This window comes from Macaca thibetana, chromosome 6 (genome assembly GCF_024542745.1).
Source record: "Macaca thibetana thibetana isolate TM-01 chromosome 6, ASM2454274v1, whole genome shotgun sequence".
NCBI lineage: Eukaryota > Metazoa > Chordata > Mammalia > Primates > Cercopithecidae > Macaca > Macaca thibetana.
The window spans coordinates 41318567-41343149 of record NC_065583.1 but is presented as its reverse complement, the minus strand read 5'-3'; the positions used below and the strand labels follow the sequence as shown (position 1 = coordinate 41343149).

The 24583-nt window shown below is 43.2% G+C and overlaps 1 protein-coding gene and 1 pseudogene across 2 annotated transcripts in view; both read right to left on the bottom strand.

Moving 5' to 3' along the window:
• PFDN1 (prefoldin subunit 1) overlaps positions 1-24583 on the bottom strand; it is a 381910-nt gene that overhangs the window by 137444 nt on the left and 219883 nt on the right. The window lies entirely within an intron of this gene.
• Positions 22758-22881, bottom strand: LOC126957846 (uncharacterized; annotated as a pseudogene).

Sequence of the window (24583 nt, the reverse complement as noted above, 5' to 3'; positions counted from 1 at the left end):
TTAGTAGAGATGGGGTTTCACCATGTTGCCCAGGGTGGTTTCAAACTCCTGAGCTCAGGTAATCCGGCCGCCTCGGCCTCCCACAGTGCTGAGATTACAGGCGTAAGCTATCGTGCCTGGCCACTCTGCTTATTTATTTTTTCTTAATTTTTGTAGAGACAGGGTCTCACTATGTTGAGACCAGTTTGAGTCTGGTCTCAAACTCCTGACCTCAAGTGATCCTCCTGCCTTGGCCTCCCAAAGTGCTGAGATTATAGGTGTGAACCACTGCAATGGCCCATGATTTTTTTTAATTAATCAATTAATTTGAGACAAAGTTTTGCTCTTGTTGTCCAGGCTGGAGTGCAATGGCGCAATCTCAGCTCACTGTAACCTCCGCCTCCTGGGTTCAAGTGATTCTCAAGTGATTCTCCTGCTTCAGCCTCCCAAGTAGCTGGTATTACAGGCATGCACCACCATGCCAAGCTAATTTGTCTTTTTTTTTTTTTTTTTTTTTTGAGATAGGATCTCACCTGTCACACAGCCTGAAGTGCAGTAGCACAAATATGGCTCACTGCAGCCTCAAACTCCTCAGCTCAAGTGATCCTCCCACCTCAGCCTCCTGAGTAACTGGGAGCACAGGTGCATGCCACCATGCTTGACTACTTTTTAAAAATTTTTGTAGAGATGGTCTCACTATGTTGCCCAGGTTGGTCACAAACTCCTGGGCTCAAGCAATCCTCCTGCCTTGGCCTATAAAAGTGCTGGGATTACAGGCACCAGCCACCATGCCTGGCCAGGTTTTTTGTTTTTAAATCCAATTTGACAATCCATCTTTTAGCTAGAAAATTTAGTAAATTTACATTTAGAGTAATTACTAATATATTTGATTTTGTTTTATTTGCTTTTTTATTTCCTATTTTTCTGTTCCTCTTTTCTCCTTTTCTTACCTTATTTTAGATGGATTGAGCTATTTTTGTCCTTTTTCTTTTCCACTTTCCTCCCTTTACTTGATTGGGATATAAGAAAAAGGGAGGTTAAAGATGACTCCAGTGTTTTGGGTCTCAGCAACAGGAAGAATGGAATTGCCATTGACTTGAGTTTATATTTGGGCATTATGATGCCATTTATTTATTTATTTAGTAGAGACAGGGCTTCACCATGTTGGCCAGGCTGGTCTCGAACTCCTGACCTCAAAGAGATCCACTCGTCTCAGCCTCCCAAAGTGTTGGGATTACAGGCATGAGCCACTGTGCCTGGCCGTATGATGCCTTTTAGACAATCAAGTAAAGATGTCAAATAGGCAGCTGGACATGCAAATCTGAAGTACACAAGGAAATCTGAGTCAGAGATAAAATTTATAATTTTATTAGAGTACAAATTATATTGAAAACACAGACTATATAAGATTGCCAAGGAAGTACAATCAGAGAAGAGATCCAAGGACCAAGCCTTAGAACTCTTCACTGTTAAAAGGTTAAGAGGTAGAGGAGCAACCAGGAAAGGAGAAGACTGAGGAGTGGCCAGTGATATGGAATCAAAACCAGGACTTAAGAAAATGTTTCAAGGAGAATTGTTTTTGGTTAGTTTGTCTTGGGGTCATTCTAACTTTCTGTGTCATCTCATTATGAATTTTAAAGTTAAAAATTGGCCGGGCGCAGTGGCTCACGCCTGTAATCCCAGCACTTTGGGAGGCCGAGACGGGCGGATCACGAGGTCGGGAGATCGAGACCATCCTGGCTAAAACGGTGAAACCCCGTCTCTACTAAAAAAATACAAAAAACTAGCCGGGCGAGGTGGCGGGCGCCTGTAGTCCCAGCTACTCGGGAGGCTGAGGCAGGAGAATGGCGTGAACCCGGGAGGCGGAGCTTGCAGTGAGCTGAGATCCGGCCACTGCACTCCAGCCTGGGCGACAGAGCGAGACTCCGTCTCAAAAAAAAAAAAAATAAATAAAGTTAAAAATTATATTTAACCTATCATTTTAGTTGTTTTTTTGGGGAAGATTGTTCAGAAATTATAATCCATACGATGTCAGAAATGGAAATTGTGCCAACCCTTTTTTCAATATTATAAAGAAAAACCCTGGCTGGACACAGTGCCTCATGTGTATAATCCCAGCATTTTGGGTAGCTGAGTGGGGAGGATCACTTGAGCCCTCAGGAGTTCAAGACCAGCCTGAGCAATATAGTGAGACCCTGTCTCTAAAAAAAAAAAAAACATAAAAAATTAGCTGGATGTGGTGGCACATACTGTAGTCCCAGCTACTTGGGGCGGGGGTGGGGATGGGGGAAGGGGTGCTCTAAGGTGGGAGGATCACTTGAGCCCAGGAGTTTGAAGCTATAGTGAGCTATGATTGCACCACTGCACTCCAGCCTGAGTGACATAGATCCTGTCTCAAAATAGTCTAAATTTAAATTATACTTTTAAAAAAATTACTGGAGTTTCACTCTTGCTGCCCAGGCTGGAGTGCAGTGGCATGATCTCGGCTAACTGCAGCCTCCACCTCTGGGGTTTAAGTGATTATCCTGCCTCAGCCTCCCGAGTAGCTGGGACTATAGGCACCCATCATCATGCCCATCTAATTTGTTTTGTAGTTTTAGTAGAGACGGGGTTTCACCATGTTAGCCAGGCTGGTCTCCAACTCCTGACCTCAGGTGATCCACCCGCCTCGGCTTCCCAAAGTGCTGGGATTACAGGCGTGAGCCACCATGCCCAGCCAAGACTTTTTTTTTAAGAGAGAACTTCTTGCTATGTTGTCCAGACTGGTCTCAAGCTCCTGGGCTCAAGCAATCCCCCTGCCTCGGCCTCCTAAAGTGCTGGGATTATGGCATGAGCTACTGCACCCAGCCAAGTGATACTTTAGGCATGTATTTCTCTCAATCAATAGATACTTAGACTATCACATCAGGGTTTTTCTTTTTATTTATTTATTTAATTTATTTTTGAGACAGGGTCTTGCTCTGTTGCCCAGACTGGAGTGCAGTGGTGCAATCATAGCTCACTACAGCCTTGATCTCATAGGCTCTAGCAATCCTCTTGCTTCAGCCTGCCAAGGCTGAGAGGCTACAGGACTACAGGGACTGAGGGGCTACAGTGCAGCTGAACTACAAGTGCATACCACCATACCTGGTTAATTTTTTAAATTATTTGTAGAGATGGGGTCTCGCTATATTGCCCAGGCTGGTCTCGAACTCCTGAACTCAAGCAATCCTCCCGCGTTGGCCTTTCAAACTGCTGGGATTACAGGCATGAGCCATTGCGCCCAGCCTAAATTTAGACTTTAAAAATAAATGTATATTTTACTCATTTCAACAGCATCTACATATTGTTGAAAACATCTTCATTTAGACTTGCTTATTTAAGCATTCAACAAACACTTGTTGAACATCAACAATGTGCTGTCAGATAGGTTTCTCATTTCATGGAGTTTACCTTATAGTGAAGGAGGGGCAAAGAAAGGGTAAGATAATCTCAGATAATGACAAGTACTCTGAAGAAATTAAAATAGGATATGATAGAAAACATTACTTAAGATGGGTGTTCAGGGAAGACCTCTCTGAGGGGATTGCCTTTAAGCTGAGATTTGAGCGACAAGGAGTAAGTGAAAGTATCATCTGCCTAAAGTCAAGGAGTGACACATATACACATAAATTTAAGTGCACTACAGTCCCCAGATTAAGAACCACTGTCAGCCAGGAGCAGTGACTCATGCCTGCAGTCTCAGCACCTTGGGAAGCTAAGGTGGGAGGACTGCTTGAACCCAAGAGTTTGAGACCAGCCTGCATAAGATGGTGAGACTCTATCTCTACAAAAATAATAAAAAATAAGCTAGGCGTGGTGATGCATACCTGTCGTCTCTTTAGCTTGTTCAGTTCAGGTCACGTGAGCCAAGATATTCCTTTCTTGGCTCTAAACCGTAGGTTTGAGTTTTTGTCAGTAAAATAGGGTCAAGAGCCTGGATTTTCAGTCTAGGGTGCTGGAAAGGTTAATTGATGCCTGTAACATTCTTTAAGATCTTTAGTGAAAGACTTGGGGTTGTATATAGGATTACCAAGGGATTGGAAACTCTTCCCTTCCAAGCTCCAGGGAAAATCCCTTCATATCAGTAACCCAGGCCTTTCCTCTCCAGTCTGTAGCTATGGGACAATGGTTCTCAAACTTTTGCAGGCATTAGAATCAAAGGTTGTGATGTGAATTCCCAAGCTCTCTGCCTGAGATTCTGATTCTCCCTGAGGTTCTGAATTCTTACCTTCTTAGTTCTGTATTCTTCTATACCCTTGTCTGGTGTCTCATGCTTCCCAATACTCTAGATTTTTATCTCTGCAAATGAATCTGAGGGTGTACTTGTCCATATACACTATTGTCAGAGACATCTTTGGCTTTTTTTTCCCTGAAGGCAATCCAGAGCAGAGATTGGGGAAGGCAGGAATGTGTCTGTATCTACTTCTCAAAGGTACATAGATATTCATTAGGAGGAGAGTTTGGGGTAATTATTTGAATGAAAGGAGGGAGGAATTGCTGACTGGCAAAAATGAGAGGTGAGTACAAGGAAAGCAACCCTGGTTTGAGGGCCAAGTTCATTGCCTCCTTCCTCTTTTCCTGATGCTGAATCCTACTAAAGGGCTGTCCAGGGATTGACTGGTCTTTCATTCATTCATCCATTAAACAAATGCATATTACATAACTATTATATGCCAGGCAGTAGGAATTCAGTGTTAACTAAGACATGATCTTTCCTCTCCTGTATTTTTCTGTCTCCCCTACTAGAACGGAGACATTCTAGTAGAAAAATACATATAAGCTGGGTGTAGTGGTACATGCCTGTAGTACATGAGGGAGGGTGAGATGGAAGCATTGCTCAAGCCCAGGAATTTGAGGCTGCATAGAGCCATGATTAGACTGCTGTACTTTCCTCCAGCCTGGGCAACAGAAAGTCAGTCTTGATAAAAGGAAGGAGGAAGTGGAGGGTGGAGGGAAACATTCTTAGCAAAGGGAACAGGGGTTCAAAGGCCATCAGGCAGGAAAGACTTTGGAATGTTTGAGAAACTGAAAGAAGGACTATCTCGCTAGAGTGGAGTGAGAGAGAGAATATTGCAGGATGAGGTTGGAGAGGATGAGGATTAGGGTTTATAGGTCACCATAATTAATGCCTTGGAAAAAGTAGTGTGGGCAAGGGAGTCTTGCCACTTGGGGTAAGAATAGTAGGGGCCAACCTAGAATAACCAAAACAATCTTGAAAATGAAGAACCAAGTTGGAGGACTCACATTTTCTGATTTCAGAACTTACTACAAAGCTATAATAATCAAGACAGTGTGTGGTACTGTCATAAGGATAGACATACAGATAAGTAGAATTGATAGTCCAGGAAAAACCCCTCACATTTATGGTCAATTAATTTTTGATAAGGTTGCCAAGACAATTCAATGGTGAAACAATAGTCTTTTTTCTTTTTCTTTTTTTTTCTTTTTCTTTCTTTCTTTCTTTTTTTTTTTTTGAGATGTAGTCTCACTCTGTTGCCCAGGCTGGAGTGCAGTGACATGATCTTGGCTCACTGCAGCCTCCCAGGTTCAAGCAATCCTCCCATCTCAGCCTCCCAAGTAGCTGGGACTACAGGCGTGCACCACCACACCAGCTAATTTTTATATTTTTAGTAGAGTCAGGTTTCACCATGTTGGCCAGGCTAGTCTCGAACTCCTCACCTCAGGTGATCCACCCGCCTCAGCCTCCCAAAGTGCTGGGATTACAGGCATGAGCCACTGTGCCTGACTGAAAGGATCATCTTTTTGATACATGGTGCTGAGAAAATTAGATATCCACATGCAAAAGAATGAAGATGAACACCTACTTCACATCATATGTAAAAATTAACTCAAAATGGATCAATAACCTAAACGTGAGAGCTAAAATACTTCTTAGAAGAAAACATAGGTATAAATCTTTATGACCTTGGATTTGGCAATGGTTTCTTAGATATGATACCAAAAGCACAAGGAACAAAAGAAAAAAAAATTGGACATCATCAAAATAAAAAACTTCTGTGCACCAAATGACACTGCCTAGAAAGTGAAAAGACAACCCACAGAATGGGATAAAATATTTGCAAATATAAAACTGATAAGGGACCCAAGAGAATTTAAAACTTATATCCACATAAAGATATACACGAATGTTCATAGCAGCATTATTTATGATAGCCAAAAAGTAGAAATAACCCAAATGAGTCACCAACCCAAAATGATGAATGGATAAGTAAAATGTGTTATATCCATACAGTGAAATATTATTTGGCCATAAAATGGAATGAAGCACCCATACATGCTACAGCAAGAATAAACCTTGAAAACATCATTCTAAGTGAATGAAGCCAGTTACAAGGGATCACATATTATATTATTCCATTTATATGAAATATCCGTAATAGGCAAATCTATAAAGTCATAAGGTAAACTAGTGGTTGCCTAGGGCTGGGGGCCTAGGGATAATGGCTATGGGGTGCAGGAATTCTTTTTAGGAGTGATGAAAATGTTCTAAAATAGATGTGATAAGCACAGCATGGTGGCACACACCTGTAGTTCCTGCTACTCAGGAGGCTAAGGCTAGGAGTTAGAGGCCACAGTGTGCTATGATCTTGTATGTGAATAGCCACTGTACTCCAGCCTGGGCAACATAGCAAGATGCCATCTCTAAAAGTTAAAAAAAACAAAAAACAAAAAAACAGATGTGATGGTTCCACAGCTCTGCATATAATAAAAGTTATTGACTTGAACATTTTGAGTGAATTGTGTGATATGTGAATGATATTTTAAGAAAGCTGTTAAGGTGGGGGTGCAGTAGCTCATGCCTGTGATCCCAGCACTTTGGGAGGCCAAGGTAAGAGGATTGCTTGAGTCCAGGAGTTTCAGGCTGCAGTGAGCTATGGTTGCACCACTGTACTCCATCCTGGGCAACAGAGCAAGACTCTGTCTCTAAAAAAATAGATAATAAAAAATAAAGCTGTTAAAAAATAAAAAGAATGGTAGGGGCCAGAACAGGAAGGTCAAAATGGGGAGGTTGAAAACCTCTAGGGCCTCTAAGACCAAAGGAATTAGCACCTCTGGCAAGAACTGGGGAATTTTCCAGTACCAATTCCAGGAACCTATTAGCTAAGTGAACCCAAGGGAAGAATCATGGCCTTGGGAGGTTTCTCCAGGTTGTTTTCAGACATGTTTGTTCACCTTCCATTAATATATCCACTTACAAAGGGGATTATAATGTGCAGTGATGCAAACTAGACCATGTTCCTTCACTAGATCCTCTGCTATTTTCTCTATTTATTTTTGAGACAGAGTCTTGCTGTGTCACCCAGTCTGGAGTGCAGTGGTGGGATCTCAGCTCACTGCAACCTCTGCTTCCTGGGTTCAAGCAATCCTCCCACTTTAGCCTCCCAAGTAGCTGGGACTACAGGCGCCTGCCACCATGCTTGTTCAATTTTTGTATCTTTTGTAGAGATGGAGTTTCACCATGTTGGCCAAGCTGGTCTCAAACTCCTGAGCTCAAGTAATCTGCTTGCCTCAGCCTCCCAAAGTGCTGGGGTTACAGTTGTGAGCCACTGTGCCTGGCTTCCTCTGCTATTTTCTTTTCTTTTCTTTTCTTTTCTTTTCTTTTCTTTTCTTTTGAGACAGGGTTCTGCTCTTGTTGCCTAGGCTGGACTGCAATGACATGATCTCAGCTCACCGCAACCTCCACCTCCCAGATTCAAGCGATTCTCCAGCCTCAGCCTGCCAAGTAGCTGGTATTATAGGAATGTGCCACCACGCCCGGCTAATTTTTGTATTTTTAGCAGAGATGGGGTTTCTCTGTGTTGGTCAGGCTGGTCTCGAACTCTTGACCTCAGGTGATCAGCCTGTCTCGGCCTCCCAAAGTGCTTGGATTACAGACGTGAGCCACCACGCCCCGCCTCCTCTGGTATTTTCTTTTCTTTCTCTTTTTTTTAATTGAGACGGAGTCTCGCTCTGTCGCCCAGACTGGAGTACAGTGGCGTGATCTTGGCTCACTGCAAGCTCCACCTCCTGGGTTCACGCCATTCTCCAGCCTTAGCCTCCCAGGTAGCTGGGACTACAGGTGCCCGCCACCACGCCTGGCTAAGTTTTTGTATTTTTAATAGAGATGGGGTTTCACCGTGTTAGCCAGGATGGTCTCGATCTCCTGACCTCGTGATCTGCCTGCCTTGGCCTCCCAAAGTGCTGGGATTACAGGTGTGAGCCACCGCGCCCGGCCTCCTCTGGTATTTTCAATGACACTACATTTATTTCTGAGACCTTAGTTCCAACCTAGACTTATCTCCTGTTTATTGATAACCATAGGATCACAGAGCTGAAAGGTAATCTCATTTTAAAAATACAGAAACTGAAAAAAAAATTTTTTTAAATACAAAAACTGTGCCCAGGCGCGGTGACTCATGCCTGTAACCCAGCACTTTGGGATGCCGAGGTGGGAGGATCACCTAAGGTTTGGAGTTTGAGACCAGCCTGATCAACATGGAGAAACCCCATCTCTACTAAAAAAATACAGAATTAGCCGGGCGTGGTAGCATGCAACTAATTGGGAGGCTGAGGCAGGAGAATCACTTGTACCCAGGAGGCGGACGTTGTGGTGAGCTGAGGTCATACCACTGCACTCCCGCCTGGGCAACAAGGGCGAAACTCCTTCTCAAAAACAAAACAAAACAAAACAACAAAAACAACAAAAAACATAAACTGAGGGTCTAGAGGAGAGAGGGGAGTTGCTTGCTAAAGATCATACCAGATCATCATAGCCAGAGGGTATGATGGCATAGAGGAGACTCAAATCATGGTGAAAAATGGCATAGAGGGGACGCAAATCGTGGTGAAATGCCTTACTCCTAAATTCTCTATCCAAATGACAACATTCTCAATCAATCAGTAATAGCCTATGGAAAGATAGGGCTCAGGCCATGGAGAAGGGATGGATGGTAAGAGGGAAAGGAATAGGTGGATGTGGAGGTGGAAGAAGAGGTAAATGGTAAAGTAGAGGCTGTTACTATGTGTTTACATTTTTTTTTTTCTTTAAGCTTGATTTCTTTCCATGTTGGCTTATTCTAATGAACCATGTTGCACTGCGGCCTAGAAGAATTGGTTGGTTTTTTTAAGGTCACTGAAGGGTTTTGGTCATTTCCCTGGCCCACCTCAGTTCCTGAGCCAGAGTGGACAGGCTTTGCTTCTAATAGCTTGTCCTAACCATCTAACTTCAGTTTCTGAATAAAATCCTTATGGCTGGGAAGGTCCTTCACTCCCACTTGCCCTATCCTAGTTTCTCTCTCTTTGCCCTGTGCATCCCCAAATCCTACCTGGAGATATAGAGAGGGAGGAAGAGGAAAAGAAGTAAATTTTCCCTTTCATAGATTCACATCAGAAACATCCAGAGCACAGTACAAAGCTCTAGCTCCTAAGCTTTGACTGCTGGGCTAAAAGATGAGAGTTGACTAAGTGGAAAAAGACAGCAAACCCAGCAGAGTCTCCATACCTCACCTCCTCCATTCTTCTGCCTCCAATGCAACTGCTATATAGTGCTGCAGCAGCTCTGAAGCCTTTTTGTCTCAGAACTCCTTTATACCCTTAAAAATTATTAAACACCCAAAGAGCTCTTGTTTATGTATGTGGGTTATATGTATCAATATTTACTGTGTCAGAAGTTAAAACTGGGAATTAAAAAATATCTTCTGCCCGCTGAGGTGGCTCATGCCTGTAATCCCAGCACTTTGGGAGGCTAGGGTGGGCAGATCACCTGAGCTCAGGAGTTCAAGAACAGCCTAGCCAACATGGTGAAACCCTGTCTCTACTAAAAATATAAAAATAAGCCAGGTGTGATGGTGCACACCTGTAGTCCCAGCTATTGGAGGAGGCTAAGGCACGAGAATCCATTCAACCTGTAAGGTGGAGGTTGTAGTGAGCCAAGACTGCACCACTGCACTCCAGCCTAGGTGACGAAGTGACACTGTGCACCAAAAAATAAAAATAAAAATAAAAAAGAAAAGAAAATCTTACTTTGACACAGTAGGCACATGAAAAAAAATCTTCCAATGAAGGATTTAAAAAATATATATATTCATTTAATAAATGTGAACATAACTTTTTTATAAATATGTATACGTGTGTGTGTGTGTATATATATATATATATGCACACATAAAAAAAATTTTTTTTTTTTTTGAGATGGAGTCTCGCTCAGTCACCCAGCCCAGAGTGCAGTGGCGCGATCTCGGCTCACTGCAAGCTCCGCCTCCCGGGTTCACGCCATTCTCCTGCCTCAGCCTCCCAAGTAGCTGGGACTACAGGCGCCCGCTGCCACGCCTGGCTAATTTTTTGCATTTTTAGTAGAGACGGGGTTTCACCATGTTAGCCAGGATGGTCTCGATCTCCTGACCTCGTGATCCGCCCGCCTCAGTCTCCCAAAGTGCTGGGATTACAGGCGTGAGCCACTGCGCCCGGCTTTTTTTTTTTAGACAGAGTCTTGTTCTGTCACCCAGGCTGGAGTACACTGATGCCATCTTGGCTCACTGCAACTTCGGCTGCTGGGGTTCAAGCAATTCTTCTGCCTCAGCCTTCCAAGTAGTTGGGATTACAGGTGCATGCCACCACGCCAGGCTAATTTTTGTTTTTTTAGTAGAGACGGGGTTTCACCATGTTGACCAGGCTGGTCTTGAACTCCTGACCTCAGGTGAATCTGCCTGCCTTGGCCTCCTAAAGTGCTGGGATTACAGGCATGAGCCACCACTCCTGGCTAAATAAATATTTTTCAAAACAAAAATATTTAATGAGAAAAGTGGCATCTTCAATGTCTGGCTTTATAAAAGCTGGATTCTCATATCTGCTTCTGTATTCAGTCAAATGCAAGAGTGTTTTGGTTGAAGAATATGAAGAAAATCTGGCTCAACACAGCTATGTAGTTGGAAAAGGAAGAAATACTTCAATAGATTTTTCAGATAACTGGATATTCCCTTCAATACACCAAAATCCAACAACTGTTAGTTTCTTAAAGGTTGAGACCATAACTACAAAATGTCCATACTCTGTTATATTAAAATCCATTGGTCTATCACACACTTTCATTTTGTGGTATTGTTTTGAGACAGGGTCTTGCTCAGTTACCCGGGGTGGAGTGCAGTGTCTGCAATCACTGCTCATTTCAGCCTTGACTTCCCAGGATCAGGTGATGCTCCCCGCTCAGACTATAGGCATGCGCCACCACACCCAGCTAATTTTTTTGCATTTTTAGTAGAGACAGGGTTTTGCCATGTTGCCTAGGCTGATCTTGAGCTTCTGGACTCAAGTGATCCTCCAGCTTTGGCCTCCCAAAGTGCTGGGATTATAGGCATGAGCCACGGTGCCCAGCCCTAATTTAAAAAAATTATGTGTAGAGACAGGGTCTCCCTATGTTGCCCAGGCTGGTCTGGAACTCATGGGCTCAAGCGATCCTCCTGCCTCAGCCTCCCAAAGTGCTGGGATTACAGGTGTGGGCTACCACACCCGGCCTATTATTACTTACTTTTTTTTTTTTTTTTTCCAGATGGACTCTCGCTCTGTTGCCCAGGCTGGAGTGTAGTGGTGCCATCTCGGCTCACTGCAACCTCTGCCTCCCGGGTTCAAACAATTCTCATGCCTCAGCCTCCTGAGTAGCTGGGACTACAGGTGCTCACCACCATGCCCAGCTAATTTTTGTATTGTTAATAGAGATGGGGTTTCACCATGTTGGCCAGTCTGGTCTCGAACTCCTGACCTCAAGTGATCCACTTGCCTTGGCCTCCCAAAGTGTTGGGATTACAGGTGTGAGCCACCACGCCTGGCCTAATATACTTTCAATGGATCTTTTACACATGTATGATTTTGTAACATCATGATTGGTCATTTGGAAAACATTGGTTCACTGAACTGTGCAGATCTTTCAAACATTGACACATTTTTATTATATAATATAAAAAATATTTATTAATACCATGATTTATCTCATCAAAAAAGTCTTTAAAACTTTTAGAAAACTGTCAACCAGTAATATGTACAATTTTCCAAAATTCTCATTTTTGCTCAAAGATTTGAATTTTATCATTGGAAATAAATATTGTCAGGTGTTTTCCTTCAAGTGACAGGCTCCAGAGAATGTCTGCCAAATATCCACATCTGAATTACCAACATTTGCCTGTCAGTGCTATTTTCAAGTAAAAATGGTGTTCTATGAAAAAAAAAAAGGCCAATGCAGCTTGCAACCAAATAGCTATGCTCCTTGAGATAACCAATGTACTTTGATAAATAGCAGAAGTGCTCTGTGTATCCTTCTCATTTCCTAACATAGAATATTAAAAACACTTGTACTCAAGAGTCAAGTTTTAATAAAATTAATTTTTACTGCTTCATCAAGGATTCTTAATAAAATTGGCCTTTTCCTGCTTTGAGTGCCCAATGGGGAAGAATATATTTACTGCTAGTACAGTTTGATACCATTGCCTAATACTGTGCTGAAGTACCAGCGATCTTTGTTTTTTAGAAACAGGAGCTCACTCTGTTGCCCAGGCTGGATTGTAGTGGTGAGATCATAGCTCACTGTAGCCTTAAACTCCTGGGCTCAAGCAATCCTCCTGCCTCGGCCTCTTGAGTAGCAGGGACTACAGGCATGCATCATCATACCCAGCAGTACCAGCAAATTTTTACCCCCCATTGCTTTTGTACCATCACTACGAAAGTCAATATAGTGAAAAATAATACATTAGAATTATAATGAAAATAGTTTTGACTTCATGGATTCCCCTGAAAAGGTCTTGAGGGCTGCAGGAATCTATAGACCATACTCTGAGAATTGTGGGAATATGGCCGGGCGCGGTGGCTCCTGTCTGTAATCTCAGCACTTTGGGAGGCAAAGGCGGGTGGATCATCTGAGGTCAGGAGCTCAAGACCAATCTGGCCAACATGGTGAAACCCCATCTCTACTAAATACAAAATGAGTCGTGCGTGGTGGCGGGCGCCTGTAGTCCCAGCTACTTGGGAGGTTGAGGCAGAAGAATTGCTTGAACCTGGGAGGTGAATGTTGCAGTAAGCCGAGATCAAGCCACTGCACTCCAGGCTGGGTGAGAGAGCGAGACTCCGTCATAAAATAAAATAGGATAGAATAGAATAGAGTAGAGTAGAGTAGAACGGAGTAGAGTAGAGTAGAATAGAGTGGAGGAGAGTAGAATAGAATAGAATAGAGTAGAATAGAACAGAGTAGAATAGGGTAGAATAGCATAGAGTAGGGTAGAATAGAGTAGAATAGAATAGAGTAGAGTAGAATACAGTAGAGTAGAATAGAATAGAGTAGAATAGAATAGAATAGAATAGAATAGAGTAGAGTAGAATAGAATAGAATAGAATAGAATAGAATAGAATAGAATAGAATAGAATAGAATAGAGTAAAGTAAAAGTAAAGTAAAATAAAATAAAATATTAGCTGGGTGTGGTAGTGCATGCCTATAATCCCAGCTACTTGAGAAGCTGAGGCACAAGAATCACTTGAACCTGGGAGGTGGAGGTTGCAGTGAGCTGAGACCGCTCCACTGTACTCCAGCCTGGGTGATAAAGTGAGACTCCGTCTAGCTGGGTGGGGCTAAGAATTGGCTGGGTGTGGTGGCTCACACCTGTAATCCTAGCACTTTGGGAAACCAAGGCAGGTGGATTACTTGAGGTTGGGAGTTTGAGACCAGCCTGGCCAATATGGCAAAACCCCATCTCTACTAAAAATATATATTTAAAAAAAAAAAAAAAAAACAACGCCAGGCGTGGTGGTGCATGCCTGTAATCCCAGCTACTCTTGAGGCTGAGGCAGGAGAATTGCTTGAACCCAGGAATTGGAGGTTGCAGTCAGCCGAGATTGCTCCATTGCATTCCAGCCTGGGTGTCACAGCAAGACTTTGTCTCAAAAACAACAACAAAATTGTGGTAATATACCCGTGTATGTGTGTGTATATCAAAGTATAAGTGAAATATTTCTTCCCTAACTTCACATTTCTCTGAGTTAAATGCAGCTCCCTAGATTTTGCACAAAAAAGTACATTCTAAATTTTTAAAATTTTATTTTTCTTCTTAATTTGTTAAACACATTAATAATAACAATAAAGATTTTTAAAAACAAAAAATCTACCAACTATCTAAAGTTTGGTTTTAAGGTAATAACTGGGGTGGTTTTGGAAAATAGTTGTTTGTTACAAAGGCATTACATACTCATTGTAAACAAATTCAAACAATATATGCAGAAATAAAATGATATATTTCTAGTAAAAAACTGAAATAATTTCATTTTTCCCCCACTTGGCAGTGTACCATGCACAATCAGCCTTCTGATTTTCTTCGTTCTTTTATTTATTTACTTACTTATGTATTTATTTATTTAGTTTTTGAGATGGAGTCTTGCTCTATCACCAGGCTGGAGTACAGTGGCATGATTTTGGCTCACTGCATCCTCCGCCTCCTGGGTTCAAGCTATTCCCCCCTGCCTCAGCCTCCCGAGTAGTTGGGACTACAGGCGTGAGCCACTACAGCCAACTAATTTTTTGTATTTTAGTAGAGACAAGGTTTCACCATGTTGGTCGGGATGGTCTCAATCTCCTGACCTCATGATCTGCCTGCCTCAGCCTCTCAAAGTGCTGGGATTACAGGCATGAGCCACTCTGCCTGGCCTCTTCATTCTTTTTAACAAGTATATTGTAGGTCATGTTATAACTGTATCGCAGCTAACTTAACCACTTACTTATTGATGGACAAGTAAGGTTTGCTTGCTTGTTTGTATTGAGACGGAGTCCCACTCTTTTGTCCATGCTGGAGTGCAGTGGCATGATCTTGCGCACTGCAACCTCCATTTCCCACCTTCAAGTGATTCTCATGCCTCAGTCTCCCTAGTAGCTGGGACTACAGGTGTGCACCACCACCCCTGGCTAATTTTTTTTTTTTTTTTTTTTTTTTTGAGACAGAGTCTCGCTTTGTCACCGAGGTTAGAGTGCAGTGGTGCGATCTCGGCTCACTGCAACCTTTGCTCCAAGGTTCAAGTGATTCTCCTGCCTCAGCCTCCCGAGTAGCTGGGATTACAGGCATCTGCCACCATGCCTGGCTAATTTTTTTTTTTTTTTTTGAGACGGAGTCTCGTTGTGTCTCCCAGGCTGGAGTACAGTGGCGTGATCTCGGCTCACTGCAAGCTCCGCCTCCCGGGTTCACGCCATTCTCCGGCCTCAGCCTCCCAAGTAGCTGAGACTACAGGCGCCCGCCACCACGCCCGGCTAGTTTTTTGTATTTTTAGTAGAGACGGGGTTTCACCATGTTAGCCAGGATAGTCTCGATCTCCTGACCTCGTGATCCACCTGCCTCGGCCTCCCAAAGTGCTGGGATTACAGGCTTGAGCCACCGCGCCCGGCCGCCTGGCTAATTTTTGTATGTTTTAGTATAGATGAAGTTTTGCCATGTTGGTCAGGCTGGTCTCAAACTCCTGACCTCAAGTGATCCACCCGCCTTGGCCTCCCAAAGTGCTAGGATTACAGGTATGAGCCACCCTGTCCTTTTTTTTTTTTTTTAGAGATGGGGTTTCACCATGTTGGCCAGGCTGGTCTTGAACTCCTGACCTCAAGTGATCCATCCACCTCAGTCTCCCAAAGTGCTGGGATTATAGGAGTGAGCCACCGTGCCTGGCCCTGACAAGTAAGGTTTTAATGAATGTCCTTGTACACAATTTTTTTTTTTTTGAGTTAATGTGTGAGGGTTTCTGTGCCACATTTTCCCCAGAGTTGGAAATGGATTTGCTAAATCAAAGGGTAGGTGCACTAAAAAAAAAAAAAAAGAAGAAGAAGAAGAAGGACTGGGCACAGTGGTTCATGCCTATAATCCCAGCACTTTGGGAGGCCAAGGTGGATGGATCACTTGAGGTCAGAAGTTCCAGGCCAGACTGGCAAACATGGTGAAACCCGGTCTCTACTAAAAATACAAAAATTAGCCAAGCATGGTGGCATATTTCTGTAATCCCAGCTACTTGGGAGGCCGAGGCAGGAGAATTGCTTGAACCCAGGAGATGGAGGTTGCAGTGAGTTGAGATCACGCCACTGTACTCCAGCCTGGGCGACAGAGACTCTGTTTCAAAAAAATAAAATGAAGGCACCTCCAAACTTATTTCCCTAAAGATTGTATCAATTACACTACTGCTAATGGTATACAGGGAGTGCAACAGGGAACTTGTGAGAGTAACTGTTGGGCATGAGGATTACCAGGCTCTGAATAGTGGTCAACCAGTGCTTTGAAGGGTTTTTAAGTATTTCTGAGCCCTTCAGTCACTCTCCAGGAATTCTAATATTCATTTGAAATCCCTGGTATACAGAAAAGTATTGCTGTTTTCTTTGGACTCTCTAGTATGGCTCAATCTTGATTTAAAATGTTCCAGCTTATGGGTGGAGCCATTGGGACAGTTTAGGGCTTTAACCAAACTCCAGAGGCCACAGACAGGCCTGCCCGTATGTCCTACATAACTCTGTAACAGTGATGCAATTCTTTTCAACTGATGAACCTTTTGTGTTGACTAAATCTCTGCTGGAGAAGTCCAATTTTGGCTGTTTTTCTTTTCTTTTTTTTCCCTTGACACCAGAGGTGTAAATGCCAGGGTCTAAGAAGGGCTTCTAGGTGAAAAGTTTAAGAGTAGAGTCCTGACCAGTATATATCTTTTTTTTTTTTTTTTTTTTTTTTTTTTTTGAGACGGAGTCTCGCTCTGTCGCCCAGGTTGGAGTGCAGTGGCCGGATCTCAGCTCACTGCAAGCTCCACCTCCCAGGTTTACGCCATTCTCCTGCCTCAGCCTCCTGAGTAGCTGGGACCACAGGCGCCCGCCACCTCGCCCGGCTAGTTTTTTGTATTTTTAGTAGAGACGGGGTTTCACCGTGTTAGCCAGGATGGTCTCGATCTCCTGACCTCGTGATCTGCCCGTCTCGGCCTCCCAAAGTGCTGGGATTACAGGCTTGAGCCACCGCGCCCGGCGTGACCAGTATATATCTTAATAGCTTCTGTGAGCTTATATCAGACTCATGTCTGGCCTAGACTTTCTACAAGTGTCCTTTTGGGGCCATAGCCACTTCCTTGGGAAAGAACACCTGGTAGGTGGCACTGTTACCTGCCCTGCAGGTGAACACCATGCTGTATCTCCTGATTTAGGGTGTGGCAAACTGAGTTGAGTTCAAACACTCCACAAGAGTCTCCAAGACTGAACTGACTGGGTCACTTCAGAGTGACCCAGTCCTCACTTATAAGCCCAAATTGCTCTTTGAGTTGGAGTCCTGGATCTGCTCCTTTCTCATTGTGGTAAGCAAGGATGTACTTCAGGTTCTCACAGGAAAAATCAGAGGGTAATGATTGGGTCATGTAAAATCACTTCAGAGATTTTATTGGGAGATACTGATTCTAATATTCACTCCTCAAGTTACTCCTCTATTTTAAAAAAATTGTAAGGCCAGGTGTGGTGGCTCACACCTATAATCCCAGCACTTTGGGAGGCCGAGGTGGGTGGATCACCCTGGGTCAGGAGTTCGAGACCAGCCTAGCCAACATGGTGAAACCCCATCTCTACTAAAAATACAAAATTAGCTGGGCATGGTGACACACGCCTATAATCCCAGCTACTTGGGAGGCTGAGGCAGGAGAATCGCTTGAACTTGGGGGGTGGAGGTTGCAGTGAGTCGAGATCATGCCATTGGACTCCAGCCTGGGCAAGAAGAGTGAAACTCCGTCTAAAAAAAAAAAAAAATGGTGGGGGGGGGATTGTGAAAAACTAAAACAACCCTCAAGGGGTCTTCTGACTCGAAAGTGCTGATTCACTAAATGCCAGGCCACCATAACTTGTAAAATAAGAGGATTCTTGCTGCTGGGGTTGCTATCTAGCTGTTCTCTCATCAGAAAAAGTGCTCAGACCATAAGATTCAAAATTTTCACCAATTCTGGGATCTTCTAAAGTCTGTGGCAGAAGGACATGGTACCAGCCAAGGAGAGCTTCTACAAAAGGTAGGTGTGGCTGCCTAAGTTGCAGTGGTAAGAGGACATGTGAAAAAGGATATTTGGGGTCACTAGCTTCAGGTTTACCAAGTGTGGGATAGAAGAAGCAGGGGGTTCACTGTAATGCATAAGGTAGGGTTCTGGATTTCTCCAAGTAACCTATTGATTGTCAGTTCTTTTTTTTTTTTTTTTTTTTTTTGAGATGGAGTCTCGCTCTGTCGCCCAGGCTGGAGTGCAGTGGCCGGATCTCAGCTCACTGCAAGCTTTGCCTCCCGGGTTCATGCCATTCTCCTGCCTCAGCCTCCCGAGTAGCTGGGACTACAGGCACCCGCCACTTCGCCCGGCTAGTTTTTTGTATTTTTTAGTAGAGATGGGGTTTCACCGTGTTAGCCAGGATGGTCTCAATCTCCTGACCTCGTGATCCGCCCACCTCGGCCTCCCAAAGTGCTGGGATTACAGGCTTGAGCCACCGCTCCCGGCCTTGATTGTCAGTTCTTAGAACCCTATTCTTGTCAAAGAGCTTGTACAACTGTAGACCAGAACATCTGGGCTGAACTACACACTTAATGGTATTTATTTCTCAAAGTGACTCTTGGTTTTTCCTTTTTTTTTTAGTTGGAGTCTCACTCCATCACCCAGGCTGGAATGCACTGGCGCAATCTCGGCTCACTGCAACCTCTGCCTCCCGGGTTCAAGCGAGTCTCCTGCCTCCCAGGTTCAAGCGATTCTCCTGCCTCAGCCTCCCAAGTAGCTGGAACTATGGGCACCCATCACCATGCCTGGCTAATTTTTGTATTTTTAGTAGAGACGGGTCTTCACCATATTGGCCAGGGTGGTCTAGAACTCCTGACCTTGTGATACGCCCGCCTCGGCCTCCCAAAGTGTTGGGATTATAGGTGTAAGCCACTGTGCTGGGGGGCTTTTCCTTTTAATTAGTACTGAAGTAAGAAAGCTCATAGAATTACTGCTAGCACTCATATTTTCAGTACAATCCTTCCAATGGAAGCAATACACAAAAATACTCACCAAGGACTCACCTGGGGGAAGAGTGGATTAATCTTCATTGTCATCCAATATGACCTTTCTGCAGAGAGATGTTTAACTTTTGCAAAAAGCAAAGCTACAACTTGATGTCTTTTAAAAATGTGGGCCAGGTGTGGTGGCTCACACCTATAATCCCAGCACTTTGGGAGACTGAGGCAGGTGGATCGCTTGAGCCCAGGATTTTGAGAGCAGCCTAGGTAACATGGCAAAAACCCTGTCTCTACAAAAAATACAAAAAAAAAAAACCAAAAAAAACACAACACAACAAAACAAAACTAGCTTGGCATGGTGGTGTGCGCCCGTAGTTCCAGCTACTTGGGAGGTTGAGGTGGGAGGATGGCTTGAGCCTGGGAGGTTGAGGCTGTAGTGAGACTGCACCACTGCACTACTCACTAACAGAGCAAGACCCTGTCAAAAAAAAAAAAAAGTTTTCAGTTACAGAGTTACAGTAAATCTGTGTTTCTGTCCAGTTGAAAGTTTGGGGGTTTCTGGCTGACTCAGCAATTAATGTTCTACCTTGGCTAAGTTCTTCTCATTGCTCTCTGAAACCAAACACATAAGGTAAATCCATCATGTTTAACTTTGTTGTTGTTTGGATTTTTTTTTTTTTTTTGAGATGGACTCTCGCTCTGTCACCCAGGCTGCAGTGCAGTGGTGTGATCTCGGGTCTCGGCTCACTGCAATCTCTTGCCTCCCAGGTTCAAGCGATTCTCCTGCCTTAGCCTCCCAAGTAGCTGGGATTATAGTACCCACCACCATGCCTGGCTAAATTTTGTATTATTATTATTAGTAGTAGTAGCAGTAGAGGCAGGGTTTCACCATGTTGGCCAGGCTGGTTTTGAACTTCTGACCTCAAGTGATCCACCTGCCTCAGCCTCGCAAAGTGCTGGGATTACAGGTGTGAGCCACTGCGCCTGGCCTAAGACACGTTTAGCTTGGAAGAAACTTTCAAACTCTCTCCCAAAGTGGCTGTACTGTTTTGCATTCTCACCAGAATGAGAATTCTTGCTGCTCTGCCTTCTTGCCAGTAATTGGTATTGCCACTTATTTGAACTTTAGCCATTCTAATAGGTGGAAATAAAAATTTAAAGAAAGGATCATGATGCATAATGCCACATTTATTTTCAGAAAGTTTGTATAGATCTGGAGTAACTTTTGTTTCTATACTCTTTTGTTTCCCACATTTCATCAGGTGCAAAGGTTATACTGATTTTGTTGTTGTTGTTGTTGAGACAAGGTCTCACTCTGTCACCCAGGCTGGTGAATAGTGGTGTGATCATAGCTCACTGTAGCCTTGATCTCCTGGGCTCAAGCAATCCTCCCACCTCAGTCTCCCAAGTAGTTGGGACTACAGGTACATATCTCCACACTTGGCTACCTTTTATTATTATTATTATTATTATTATTATTATTATTATTATTATTATTTTGTAGCGATAGGGAGTCTTGCTTTGTTGCCCAGGCTGATCTCAAACTCCTGGGCTCAAGTGATCTTCTTGCCTTGGCCTCCCAAAGTGCTGGGATTACAGGCATGAGCAACTGTGCCTGACCTTCATGCTGATTACACTTATTGACAGTTTTTCTCCATTCTGATAGCCACTTCCCTAATCCAGGTGTTCATTATGTCATACCTGGGCAAAAAGCTGCAGCCAGATTGCTTGTTTCCTACACTCCAGTATCTCCTTGTTCTAACCCAATTTACTCAATTCAGCTAAAACGAAAAAATTTTGTACTCTTCCTTTAACAATTTTTATTGTTTATCGAAAACTATGGTGGGTGGCTTATTGAACCAAAGTTATGTATTTATTTTTAGTTTTATAGAGATGGGGGTCTTGTTATTTTGCCCAGGCTGGTCTCAAACTCCTGGGCTCAAGCAATCCTCCTATGTTGGCCTCCCAATATGCTGGGATTACAAGTGTGAGCCACTGCTCCTGGCCTGAGAAGGATATCTAAAAACCTAATAACATGGTTTGTGTACGAGAGGAGGTCTAGGTATTTAGTGGGGAAAGTAAAAAGACTCTTTTCCTCATTTTATATTCATTTTATTCTTTTTTCCACATGCCTGTTGTGTCAAATTGTTTTGTTCTTTTTGAAATTTGAACCATGTGAATGTATTAACTATTAGATTTTTTTTTTTTTTTTTTTTTTTTTTGAGACAGAGTCTCACTCTGTTGCCCAGGCTGGAGTGCAGTGGCATGATCTTGGCTAACTGCAATCTCCACCTCCTGGGCTCAAGCAATTCTCCTGCCTCAGCCTCCTGAGTAGCTGGGATTACAGGGGCCCACCACCACACCTGGCTAATTTGTGTAAACTATTAGATTTTTTTAGTGTGAAATTACATGGTCTAAGAAACTAACAATATAGTTGGAGAAACCAGAAGACAAGTTTTAAATGTTTCTGTTATAAGGGAGGAAGATATATTTGATGGTAGTCAGGGATAACTTCACCTAGGGTGCTGATTAGCAGATTTATAAGAAGGATAAAATGGTTGAAGCATGTTTACCTGACTGATGAATTTCCTCTGCTTTTGAGGTTGCCATGGAATTGATGTGATATAGTGGGAAGAGCATGGGTTTTGGGACCAAGCAGAAATAAATTCAAATCCCGGCTTTTCTATACACTGGCCTTATAACCTTGGGCAAGTTATTTAACAATTTTGAAGTTTCAACTTCCTCATCTACAAAATGGGTAAAATCTGAATAGGATCATTATAAAGGTTAAATGACCTCCAAGTGCAACAAATATGTTGGTTTACTTCTTATACAGATGGGCTGAACTGAGATGGATTGGCATATAGGAATTAAATGTCTGGAGAAAATGCAGGATGCATGTGAAAGAACTTCATGTAGCTAAAGTCCCTGTATCTATAATTTAGTTTGTCAATCTCATATTATGGGATTTGAAACCTCTTATTGTCTCAGAAGTTTTAGAAACCCTTGGGCTAGCTGGGCACAGTGGCTCACACCTATAATCTCAGCACTTTGGGAGGCTGAGGCGGGAGGACTGCTTGAGCCCAGAGGTTAGAGGCCAGCAGCCTGAGTAACATAGGGAGACCCCCGTCTCCACAAATAATTTAAAAAAAAAAAAAAAAAAGCCAGGCATGGTGGTCCAATCCTGTGGTCCCAGCTATTTGGGAAGCTAAGGTGGGAGAATCGCTTGAGCCTGAGAGGTCGAGGCTGCAGTGAGCAGGTGATTGTACCACTGCACTTCAGCCCCAGTGACAGGGTGAGACCCTGTCTCAAAAAACAAAATAACAAAATAAAACTCCTTTGGCTATACAGTTTTTATAAGGGTTTTTTTTTTTTGTGATAGAGTCTTGCTGTGTTGTCCAGGCTGGAGTGCAGTGTCACAATCTTGGCTCACTGCAAGCTCCACCTCCCAGGTTCATGCCATTCTCCTGCCTCAGCCTCCCGAATAGCTGGGACTACAGGCGCCTGCCACCACGCCCGGCTAATTTTTTTTGTATTTTTAGTAGAGACGGGGTTTCACCATGTTAGCCAGGATGGCCTCGATCTCCTGACCTCACGATCTGCCCACCTCGGCCTCCCAAAGTGCTGGGATTACAGGCGTGAGCCACCGCGCCCGGCCATGTGTTTTTTATCCTTCTTGATCTGGAAGATGGTCAAAACAGAGTGCTTTGAAATACATTATAAGTAGACTCTAAATATTCCCACTGTCTTTTTTTTTCTTTTCTTCTTTATTCCATAGAGACTCAAAATTGCCAGTGCTGACTATATTTCAAGTCATCATGGCAGGGTATTGGGAAAAGTTTTCAATTAGCAATAATCATTCCTTTGGCTATGATACTACCACTAAGCAAATCTCCACTCCATTTTTTTTCCTGAGACAGAGTCTCGCTCTGTCACCCATGCTGGAGTGTAATGGCGTGATCTCAGCTCACTGCAACCTCCACCTCCCGGATTCAAGTGATTCTCCTGCTTCAGCCTTCTGAGTAGCTGGGATTATGGGTGCGCACCACCACGCCCAGCTAATTTTTGTAGTTTTAGTAGAAACGGGGTTTCACCGTGTTGGTCAGGCTGGTCTTGAACTCCTGACCTTATGATCCACCCGCCTTGGCCTCCCAAGTGCTGGAATTACAGGTGTGAGCTATATTGCACCCGGCCTAATTTTTGTATTTTTAGTAGAGACAGGGTTTCACCATGTTGGCCAGGCTGGTCTTGAACTCCTGACCTCAGGTGATCCACCCACCTCAGCCTCCCAAAGTGCTGGGATTACAGGCATGAGCCACCATACCTGGCCTGAGTGTGATTTTATTTATTTATCAAATGTATCACTTGATATTGTGATGATTTATCAATGAGTTTTCAAATTTTAAATCCATAGGAATGTAGTATATATGGAACTATTGAATCACATTTTCTTTTTGAGACAAAGTTTCACCCTTGTTGCTCAGGCTGAAGTGCCGTGGTGTGATCTTGGCTAACTGCAACCTCTGCCTCCCAGGTGCAAGCAATTGTCCTGCCTCAGCCTCCTGAGTAGCTGGGATTATAGGTGCCCACCACCACGCCTGGCTAATTTTTTGTATTTTTAGTAGAGACAGGGTTTCATCATGTTGGCCAGGCTGCTCTTGAACTCCTGACCTCAGGTGATCCACCCGCCTTGGCCTCCCAAAGTGCTGGGATTATAGGCATGAGCCACCATGCCCAGCCGTTAAATCACATTTAATAGAGACTCTATAGAGCAGTCACCAAAATATAGGAGACTGGGAGTTCCTAATTCCCATACTGACTGTCAAACTACTGACAGGTATCTCAAGTAAAGGTCCTGGTGAAACAAAGATTATTGCTGAATCACATTTCTTTAGCTATACTCGGGGTTAGTCGGTAGGCACTGAGTAAAGAGAGTGTTTTCTTCTCTCTCAGATAAATTGAGAAAAATGTATATATATCCATATTTCCTTTCCCTGTGTCCTTGAGAGTCACTGCATTTGTTTAAAGAATTTAATGAGTTTGTTCAGGGAGTTGCCTCAGAAATTATTTTTGTATCAGTAGTAAGCATGACAAGTAGTTCCTTTGTAATGCTGTACCAGTCAATACCTGTTTTTGCCTAAGGATGTATCCATACCAATTCTGGATAATCCAGCTTTGAAGTGGGTTGGGCAGTGCTAGGTTTCTTTTGTTGGTGTTATTAGTTTGGGTTGTGACTTAGTCACACATGCCTTGAAAACTTAACAGCACTGAGGGTATAGGCTAATTAAATTCCACAAATGCTAACTAAAGCCAGTGTACATAGCATTTACATTAAAATAGTTCTGTAGAATAGGTACAAGACTTTTTATTTATTTTCTACAACTTATTTATTATCTAGAAAGAACATTTAACTAACATGTTCTGCTCATAGAAAACACTATCCTTTACATGTGAAATGTCAAAATGAGCAATTACCAAGCCAAAGAAATGTTTATAATCTTCAAAATGTTTTTTAAATAAATGTTTGGCAGAATCAACTTTTAAAGTCATAAAAAAATCATTATATTCTTATAAAAATTTCAGATCCCAGTTTAAG